A 10,684-nucleotide genomic window follows, 5' to 3' on the forward strand; every position below is an offset into this window, starting at 1 on the left:
CTCAGCAAGATGAGGCTCGAGGCCCCCTCATCTGGAATTGAGCCCAAGTCCATGTCTTTCAGTAACTCCTCCAGAATGTCTTCCTGGGTGTCAGAGGTATTGAATCTGCCATCGGTGTCTGGAGAAGCCTCCAGGTCAGGAAAGTCCCCAACTGAGTTCACAAACTCATAGTTCTTGTGTGTGTCGTGGGGGTCCTGGCTCTGGTCCTTAGCTAAACCAACACCTCCTTCCTGTTCAGGGCAGACCTGGAATTCCTCTTCCAGGTTGGCAGGTCAGGAGTGTAGGCACCGCTGGCCTCTGCCCAGGCCTCGAAGATGCCAAAGTCCTCCTGCTGGGCATCCTGCCTCAAACCCTGCTTCCAGGGGATGTGGAAGCGCCTGCGGCTCTGGTCCAGCCAAGCCACGCCCTCCAGCTGCCCCTGGTTCAGCTGAGACACCAGCCAAAGCAGGCCCCGAGGTTTGTGGGATCCCATGTCGGGCCATCAACTGAGCTTCAGGGGGGTGAAGCTTTGTTTTCTGCAGATTTCTTCAAATAAAAACGACTTTCTCGTTTTATGGGCAACAAACTCAAAAGAGGTGACACCCTCAGCCCGGACATTCCTCCTCCCCATCCCCCTTTTTGGCTTTCTGCCCTTTTTATTTTTTAATGTATTTTTATTGATTTCAGAGAGGAAGGAAGAGGGAGAGATAGAAACATCAGTGATGAGAGAGAATCATTGATTGGCTGCCTCCTGCAAGCCCCCTACTGGGCATCGAGCCCACAACCCCGGGCATGTGCCCTTGACTAGTGTCGAACCTGGGACTTTTCAGTTCGCAGCCCAATGCTCTATCCACAAACTGGCTAGGGCGGATTTCCTTCTTTTTAAAGGTTGAATAATATATTAGGGTTTATATAAACTACATTTTGTTTTATTATTATTATTTTTTTAATCCTCACCAGAGGATATTTTTTCCATTGATTTTCAGAGAGAGTGGAAGAGAGAGGGAAAGACAGAAACACACCCATTTGTTGCCTCCTGCACACGCCCTGACCAGGGTCTGGGATGGGGAGGAGCCTGTAACCAAGGTACATGCCCTTGACAGGAATCGAACCCAGGACCCTTCGGTCTGCAGGTCAATGCACTGAGGCAAACCGGCTAGGGCAAAACTACATTTTCTTTATGCATTCATCCCCTAATGGACATTTAGAGTGCTTCCACCTCTTGGCTATTGTGAATAATGAACATGGATGTGCAAATTATTTTCTCAACATCCTGTTTTCAATTCTTTTGAATATTATATGCAAAGGTGAAATTACTGAATTATATGGTAATCCTTTTTTAAAAAATATTTTTAATTGATTTTTTTTTTTTAGAGAGGAGAGGGAGAGAGAAAGAGAAACATCAATTGGCTGCCTCCTGCACACCTTCTACTGGGGATCCAGCCCACAACCCAGACATGTGCCCTGACTGGGAATTCGATCAGCGACCCTTAGGTGCACGGGATGACACCCAACCAACAGAGCCACACCAGCCAGGATTTCATGGTAATTCCTTAAAACATTTTTTAAAAATATATTTTATTGATTTTTCACAGAGAGGAAAGGAGAGGGATAGAGAGTAAGAAACATCGATGAGAGAGAAACATCGATCAGCTGCCTCCTGCACACCTCCTACGGGGGATGTGCCCGCAACCAAGGTACATACCGTTGGCCGGAATCGAACCTGGGACCCTTCAGTCCGCAGGCCAACATTCTATCCACTGAGCCAAACTGGTTAGGGCTTCCTTAAAACATTTTTTTGAGGATCTCTATACTGTTTTCCATGGCCACTGTACCATTTTACAGTCCCACCAACAGTGCACAAGGGGCCCAATTTCTCTATAGTTTTGCCAAAACTTATTTTTCAGTTTTTTTGATAGTGGCCATTCTGATGGGTATGAAGTAATATCTCATTATAGTGTTGATTTGCATTTTCCTGATGATTAATGATGTTGAGCATCTTTTCATATGAATGGTGGATATTTAATGTAGGGTGTCCCCCCAAATGTATACACATACTTAAAATAATTATAAAGGCAGTGTTTATTAAAGTACATTTCTTTTAAAAAATATTTTATTGATTTTTTTACAGAGAAGAAGGGAGAGGAATAGAGAGTTAGAAACATCGATGAGAGAGAAACATCGATCAGCTGCCTCCTGCACACCCCCTACTGGGTATGTGCCCGCAGCCCTTGACCGGAATCGAACCTGGGACCCTTGAGTCTACAGGCCGACGCTCCATCCGCTGAGCCAAACCAGTTAGGTGTACATTTCACTTTCAAAATTGAGCTATTGGCTGTTAAAGTATGTATACATTTTTGGGGGACACTGTATTTTTCTTTGGAGAAATGTCTATTCAAGTCCTTTGCTCATTAGGCTATTTGTATATATATATTTTGTTGTTGAGTAGCAGGAGTTATCCATATATTAACCCCTGTCAGATAAAGGGTTTGCAAATATTTCTTCTAATTTGTATGTTGCCTTTCACTCTGTTGAGTCCTTTGCTGCATAGAAGTGTTTAAGTTTAATGTAATCCCTTCGTCTATATTTGCTTTTGTTGCCTGTATTTTTGCTGCCATATCCAGGAAATCATTGTCCATCCCAATATCACAAAGCTTTCTCCTATATTTTCTTTTAGGAGTTTTATAGTTTCAGTTTTTGCATTTAGGCCTTTAATTCATGTTAATTTTTGTATACGGTATAAGGCAGCGGTTCCCAACCTGTGGGTCGTGACCCCTTTGGGGGTTGAACAACCCTTTCACAGGGGTCGCCTAAGACCATCGGAAAACACATATGTAATTACATATTGTTTTTGTGATTAATCACTATGCTTTAATTATGTTCAATTTGTAACAATGAAAATACATCCTGCCTATCAGATATTTACATTACGATTCATAACAGTAGCAAAATTACAGTTATGAAGTAGCAAACGAAAATAATTTTATGGTTGGGGTCACCACAACACGAGGAACTGTATTAAAGGGTCGCGGGATTAGGAAGGTTGAGAACCACTGGTATAAGGTAAGGGTCTAGCTTCATTTTTTTTTTCATCCTTATTGAGTTTCTACAGCACCATTTGTTGAAGAGACTATCCTTTCCCCATTGTGTCACCTTGGCACCTTTGTCAATGATCATTGTATCATATAGGTGAGGATGTGTTTCTGGGTTCTCTTCTGTTCCATTGGTCAATATACCTGTCTTTATGCCAGTACTATATACTATTTTGGTTATTGTGGTTTCATAATATATTTTGAAATCAGAAAGTGTGAGGCCTCCAGCTTATTTTTCTTTCTCAAGATTGTTTGGGTCATTCAAGGTCCTTTGAAATTGTACATGAATTTTAGAATTTTTTTCTGTTTCTGCAAATGATACCATTGAGCTTTTGATAGAGATGGCATTGGATGTGTAGATTGTTTTGTGTAGTACAGACATTTTAAGAGTAATTAGTCTTTCAGTTCATGAGTGTAGGCTATCTTTGTATTTATTTGTGTCTTTAATTTCTTTTATCAATGTTTTGTAGTTTTCAGAGTACAAGTCTTTCACCCCCCTGGTTAAGTTTATTTTTAAGTATTCTACTCTTTTAAAAAATAGACTATTTGTAAAGGAGTTTTGGGTGCACAGGAAAATTGAGGAGAAGTTACAGAGATTTCCCATATACCTCCTATTCCCATTATGAGTAGCTTCCCTTGTTATCAACATCCCTCACCAGAATGGAACATGTGTTACAGTTGACTAACTCACCTTGACACATCATTATCACCCAAAGTCCATTGTTTATATCAGCGTTCACTCTTGATGGTGTTCATTCTATGGGTTTGGGCAAAGGTATAATGACAAGCATTCACCATTATAATGTCATCTAAAGTAGTTTCCCTGCCCTAAAAGTCCTCTCTTCTCCACCTATTCATCACCTATTTTATTCTTTTGAACACTATTGCAAATGGAACTGTTTTCTTTTTAAAAATATATTTTTATTGATTTCAGATAGGAAGGGAGAGGGAGATAGAAACATCAATGATGAGAGAGATCATTAATAGGCTACCTCCTGCATGTCCCCCACTGGGGATTGAGCTCGCAATCAGGCATGTGCCCTTGACCAGAATCAAACCTGGGGCCCTTCATTCCTCAGGCGGAGGCTCTATCCACTGAGCCAAACCGACTGGGGCTGGAACTGTTTTCTTAATTTCTTCCTTGGATAGTTCGTTAGTTGATAAGTTTTTTAAGTCCTTTAAAAGCTATGGAGTCACCTCTCATTCTCCCTTTCCCGCCTTTTCCTTGCAATTATTTGGGCATTTGTTTTTTGAGAAGCCCTATGTTTACCCTAAGAAACATCAACTGCCTGAATGTCTGTGGCTGTCTGAAAGAAGTGGAACTTTGGGTAGCAAAGGCAAGAAGTATTACTTTCTGTTGCAACACTTGCCCATGTCCTTAAACTCCTACTCCTGAGGCAGCCGGGCTTGGCCTGGTTCTGCTCAGCCTTTACCTTGAACACAGCCCTTCTTTGTTTTGTGACTCAGAGTCACTCAAGCGCACCCCGCCCCAAACACATTTTTTTTTTTTTTTGCAATGCGTGGGTAGGGGTGGGGGAGGCCTGTCCTTTCTGGACAGTCTTTAGTTTTAAGCATCTGTCACATGACTTCCTTGGCCACCATGATTTCAGTTAAGGTGGAAGGGTTATTATAAGACTGGAAATAGTGAATCACAAAGACATGGCATCACTTTGAGAGCCTGTCCCTGGGGAATTCCAAGGTTTAGGTGGAATGGTAGAAGTGCCTGGGTAGCTGACTTCTTCCATTTCCAGGGCCCTCTGAGTAAGAATGCCAGGCTCTGGCTGACCTGGGGTGGGGAGGGAAGTGACACACCAGGTACTGTACTGAAGCTGCTTCTTCTACCCTCTGCCTAATGGTGTAGTTGTGACTCGCTAACAAGTTCTGCTGGGAGAACTCCTAGCACATGCATTGCACAGCCCTAACACCTTCATCCGCGTTTCCACTTATTTCTGCATCCTCTTGTTTGGTTTGAGCAGATCCTTTAACTTGTGGAGCTGGCTGTGCTGCCCAGACAGACATGGTTTGACTGTTGGTCAGTGTTGAGAAAGCTGTGTTGAGGGAGACCTGTGATGAAATACCCGGGCATGTGTGACAACACCCCCCAAGGCTGTCCCATTGGTGCCTTGTTGATTTTCTCCTGATCTTAGGACGAGTTTCTTCTCCTCCCTCCTTTTTCTGGATCTTTTCCTGTTTGGAAATGTGCTGAACAAATAGACATATCAGACATTTTTCTTTCTAATTTGTCTTTCTGTGAGGTTTCCCATTATGTGTGTGATGATGCTCATTTTTTATCATGTTCTACCTTGACTGGCAAATCTCGTTATAGAGATTTTTCTCCTGGCAGAGCCATTTCATGTCTAAAACCAAAGGATAAACAGAATAGGAAGCAGAAAAGCTAGTACATAAAAATCAGTTTAAAATGACAAGCAGGGACCACAGAATTCGTTCAGATTGGTCATTTGAAAGGTACTTTTAACCAAGGACAGCTAATCCCAGAGCCAAATTTCTCACTTCTCATTTGTGGCTGTTTCTGAAAGGTGGTTTGCCTGTGAGCAAGGAACGTGTGAATGTGAAGCCTCTATCAAATCTTGTCTGACCTTCTCCTACTCAGCAGTCGTCAACATCACCTCATAGTGGAAGGTGGGAGGAAAGTGGCTGCTTATTTCAATGCTTGAATGCTTTGTTAACAGAATTTCCACATAAATTTAAAAATAATTATAAAATAAAAAGTGTCATGTGCACTTGAAGTATAGACAGGTCAACAATGAGTTCTCATGGCCTTTTTAACTGGAACACTATAAAGAAAATTAAAATCAAGGTGCAACCTTGAGTCCTGAAAATGGAACATTTATGTTTCCTTAAATTTAGTGTTTTAGGGGGTGGAAGAGAAATCTTTTTTTTTTTTTTTTTTTTTGGATAATCCTCACTTGAGCATATGCTTCCATTGATTTTTTTTAGAGAGAGTGGAAAGGAGAGGGAGAGACAGAAAGAGAAAGATACATCGATTGGTTGTGGGGACTGAGCCTGCAACCGAGGTACATGCCCTTGATGGGAATCAAACCTGGGGCCCTTCAATCCTCAGGCCGATGGTCTAGTCTATCCACTGAGCCAAACTGGTTAGGGCAGAAATCTTCCAGATTTAATAGTGTGTGTGTATGTGTGTGTGTGTGTGTGTACTCAAAGTTAAATCTGAGAAGTTGTTATAAGGTACTGCTTTTTTAAAATTAAACGTTGATTCAAACAAGCAGATATAATTATACATGACATATAAATATTTTTCTTTTTTTTTTTTAATTAAACTTTGATTTAAACAAGGAAACAGATATAATTATACATGACATATAAATATTTTTCTGTGTATATGAATTTTTTTGTATATGTCTTAAGTATTTTTGGAAGTACTAGTGTATGTAAGAAGGTAGTAAAAAACAGTGACTTTGGGGAAGGGGACTGGGTGGCTGGGTATATTAACCTTTTAATAGTACTTTCCACAAGTATTATTTTCTCAGCAGCTCTCTTAAGTAAAGAACATTTCCATTTTATCGGTGAGCAAGTTGGGGCTCAGGGAGGATTAAATGACTTGCATCATGGCCACTGGGATAAAGAGCTGAGGTTCCTGTCTTGACTCTCCATCTGTTGGTCTTTCTGTTAACCAATGGGCCCAGGCCATTAGATCAGCTCTAGCTCACCACTGCAGCTGCTAATCTTTACCTGTTGACCTCTGTAACCCAACTCGAGTGAGCCAGGCAACAGCTGGGCATCAGGGATATTTTGTGAAATGCTTTAAGGTAATTGCAAAAGGAAAACCCTTCTCTCCCACACCCTGGCTGACTGCCTGTATTTCTGAACAGTAGACTGTGCAGCTCTAAAGTGGTGAGTGGTTCCTGTAACTATCTGAGTGTAAGAGCCATTAGGATTATTATATCTAGTGTTCTTTTAAAGTCAACGTTAGATACTTTCTCGGGAAATATTATAGCAAAACTTCTGCCCCAAAACATATCCACTTCACAGAACTTTGACCATTCCGCAAAATAAGCACTTCTGGCTAGCTGAGTGTCTCAAGCAGAGGCTCTTCTCAAATTTGGTTTTCTTTCACGGTCACCTTTTTTGAAAAGGCAGTGCATTCATTTGCATACAATGTAAAAGCATATACAGTGAAAAGTTTCCCTCTGTCCCCAGCCACCCAGTCCCCTTCCCCATAGTCACTGTTTTTTACTACCTTCTTACACATACTTCCAACAATACTTAAGACACATACAAGACAATTCGTATACACAGAAAATTATTTATACGTTATGTATAATTATATCTCTTTGCTTGTTTGAATCAGAAATTCCGGACCCAGTGTGCCCATCAGAACCACCTGGGAAACTTTTAGACAAGGCATGTGTCTGCAACCTATGAAAACCTACTCAGTATTTGTGACTGCCCTTGGTTATTCAGTGCTATTATCTGGTTGAGAAACACGAGCCTGAGATATAGCCATTCAGACCTGAGAACCCAGCGGGAAGCCACTGGGCCCCAGCCCAGGTGGTTTGGGAGAACAGCTGCGTGAATCACTCTGTGAGCAATCGGTTCCACTTCCACTGGTAAGGGTGTCTGCAACGACTCAGTTGATAAGTCTAAAGGTAAATTGCCTCTTAAGAAGGACTGTCTCCAGATTAATATAATCAGGGCTGCAATTACCTGTGTATAAATGACTTAGCTCTCTGGTCTGATTTTTCTAAACATATCCCACTATCCCCGATTTTTTATAATTGTTCTTTATAGAAAACAGAAAATACAGTAAGCCTTAAAGAAAAGGACTAGGTAGCCAGAATTACCTAGCTCAGAGATAACTACGGTTAACCTTTAAATTTTACTTTTTTAAAAAAAAAATAAAAAAAAATAAATTTTACTTTTTAAATTGTGCCTATGTTAAATGTGGCCCAGGAGCCCAGTTGGTTAATGCATTGTCCTCATATGCCAAGGTTGCAGGTTTGATCCCTGGTGAGGCACATACAGGAATTAACCAATGAATGCATAAATAAGTGGAAAACAAATCGATGTTTCTCTCTCTCTCTCTCTCTCTCTCTCTCTCTCTCTCTCTCTCTCTCTCCCCTCCTCCTCTCTCTCTCTCTCTCTCCCTCCCCTCCTCCTTCCTCTCTCTAGAAAATCAATTAAAAATTTTAAAGGAAGTAAAATAAAAGAAATGCTACAGAGTGTATTTAAAGCAAATCTGTAGTCATATGGAGAGCAAGTCCATCAAGACGTTATATCATTTTGTCTGTATTTACTTGAGTGTGTAACACTAATGGATAAAAGGGTAAGGAAAGACTTACACACACACACACACACACACTCACACACATTATTATATCCAACAAAAATCTACAGTGATTCCTTAATATCATACCCATTCTCACTGACCTTTTCTCAGATTGTCTCAATTTTCTTTTTGAGCTCATTACTAGCACTTTGATATATACTCTGCAGTCTTTGCCACCCTTTCTCCCCCTGTAGCAATCTATAACACTGGATACTGTAGAGGACACATAGCCTTCCTCTTATCTTGGTATGTTATATAGATGGATCTTGTAGAATGATTACATTACAGTTTATGGTAGAAATGTCACACTATTGATCATTTTCATAATGATGGACTTTTGGGTTGTTTACAGTTTTTTATAATTATAAATAATGCTACAGTAAACATCTGTTTCCCAAGGATAGGGTTCTAGGTATGGATTTACTGGAACAAAAAAGGTACCCTGTCTTTCTTCCCCTCCCCTAACGAACAAGAATGGATTATTCACCCCTCCTCAACCCCTACAATGTATAGACATCCTCTTATATGTAACTGTCTTATAGCTAAAAATCTTATAGCACACAAATTAATTCCTTCTTTACCTAGGAGCACCTTTGCACCTCATTTATCTTGGCATGTCCCCGTTTTTAAAAAAATAGAAAATTTTATTGAGACAATTGCAGTTTTACATGTGAAACTCTACACACAGATCCCTTGTGTACTTTGCTGGGTTTCCCCCAACGCTACATTTAGCAAACCTATCATATGATATCACAACCAGGGTATTGACATTGATATAATTCACTAACCTTATTCAGATTTCTCCAGTCTTACTTGCACATGTGTGTTGCGTGTGTGTATTGTTTTATACAATTTTATTGCCTGTGTGGGTTGGTATATCCACCACCACAGTCAAAATACTAAACAGTTTCAACATCACAAGGATCCATTGTATTGCCTTATTATATTCACACACCCCGCTCTTCACATTTTAAAAAGACTCTTGATATTTCGACTTACTTCCTGGCCAGGTATTACCAGAATTAAGTGTCATTCTAAAAATGTAAGTATTACTAGGTGAACAATATCTTCACTGTCCTATCCCTATGTTAAAGTCTTTTAACACATTTATTATCAAGTTGGTTCTCAAAGAGTATTGAAAATACTCTCCTAGAGAATATGGCACAGGCGTTTCTTTCATTTCCCTGCTTGTACAAATACCGCAAAACATGATTTTCAGCAAAAATCACATCACCGAAGCTACCAAATGCAGTAGGCACAGAGACGTCTGTCTTTAACAAAGCTGGTGCTAACTTCATAGACACGCTGCTCATGGGTTGAGGCAATAGTATTTTTTGCTTAATGGGGATTTCTGGCTAAGGGCAGACTGGAAGGCTTTTGCTAAACTTTTTCCTAAAATAAATTTGTTCTAAATCAAAGGATATTTACGTTTTTTCTAAGCCCAGTTTAGTGAAAATATATTTTCTTCTTTGGAGGTAATCACTGGGAGGAGGGACTCTCTCAGTCTCTCTCTGAGAAATTAGCTTGTTACTAGACAGGGTCATCCCAGGCCCTGTGGCACGCTGGCCCCTTCTAGGGGTTGGAATTCCAGTGAATGGGTGGGGGTCTGCTTTTCCTTACAAGCTATCATTTTGCTAACGTCAGAGTATTGCTGAGCTTGGAATTGATTATAAACAACAATATAGGGGTGAACTTGGAATAGAGGTGATGTAAACAATAGTTCGGGGGCTAAAGTGATGGATGACAGGTAGAATTAGAAGGGGCTGTGCTCAAATATAGCATGAGGAGGTTATTGGGCCAGAAATGCAATATATGATAAATCATTCCCCAGTTAGCCTGGAAAAATTACTACGTACAATGCATAGAAAATGCAATTTAATTTAGCCATGTAGTCACATTTTAGATCTAAAAGTCATTTGTGGAGTATAAACAAAGATCAGATTCGGAAAGACGCTATATATATTTGCCATTTAAAACAATGATAAATGCATATCTCCTTTGCCCCCCAAATTCTACTTTTGAGCATTTATCCTCTACATGTATTTGCACACGTGTGAAAGGGACATTTGTGTAGAAGGTTATTCATTACAGCATTGTCTGTAATAAGAAAGCTCTTGTTTATATGTCAGCTCTAAACCCAAAGTATGTGCATTGACCACATGTGATTTGGGTTGTGGTTTTTAGGCTCTTCCACCCAGAGGTATCGGGTTCTGAGCCACTGTCCACGTTTATCTCTCAGGCTCACACAGAACAGAGTTCTGAGGTTGGGCAGGGCACTTGCTCGGTTCTTTTTTTTTTTTTTTTT

General features: G+C 40.4%; 1 long non-coding RNA gene and 1 pseudogene across 1 annotated transcript in view; one reads left to right on the plus strand and one right to left on the minus strand.

Moving 5' to 3' along the window:
• Positions 1-501, minus strand: part of LOC102767603 — a 1,331-nt pseudogene extending 830 nt beyond the window's left edge.
• A 523-nt stretch (positions 502-1,024) lies between these two features.
• The window catches only part of LOC107183738, a 14,842-nt gene continuing 5,182 nt past the window's right edge, over positions 1,025-10,684 (plus strand). Inside the window, exon 1 of the long non-coding RNA XR_001514554.1 lies at positions 1,025-1,065. This is a non-coding gene — a long non-coding RNA (uncharacterized LOC107183738). The remainder of the gene's footprint in view (positions 1,066-10,684) is intronic.

This window comes from Myotis davidii, unplaced genomic scaffold (genome assembly GCF_000327345.1).
Source record: "Myotis davidii unplaced genomic scaffold, ASM32734v1 scaffold281, whole genome shotgun sequence".
Taxonomy (NCBI): Eukaryota; Metazoa; Chordata; class Mammalia; order Chiroptera; family Vespertilionidae; genus Myotis; species Myotis davidii.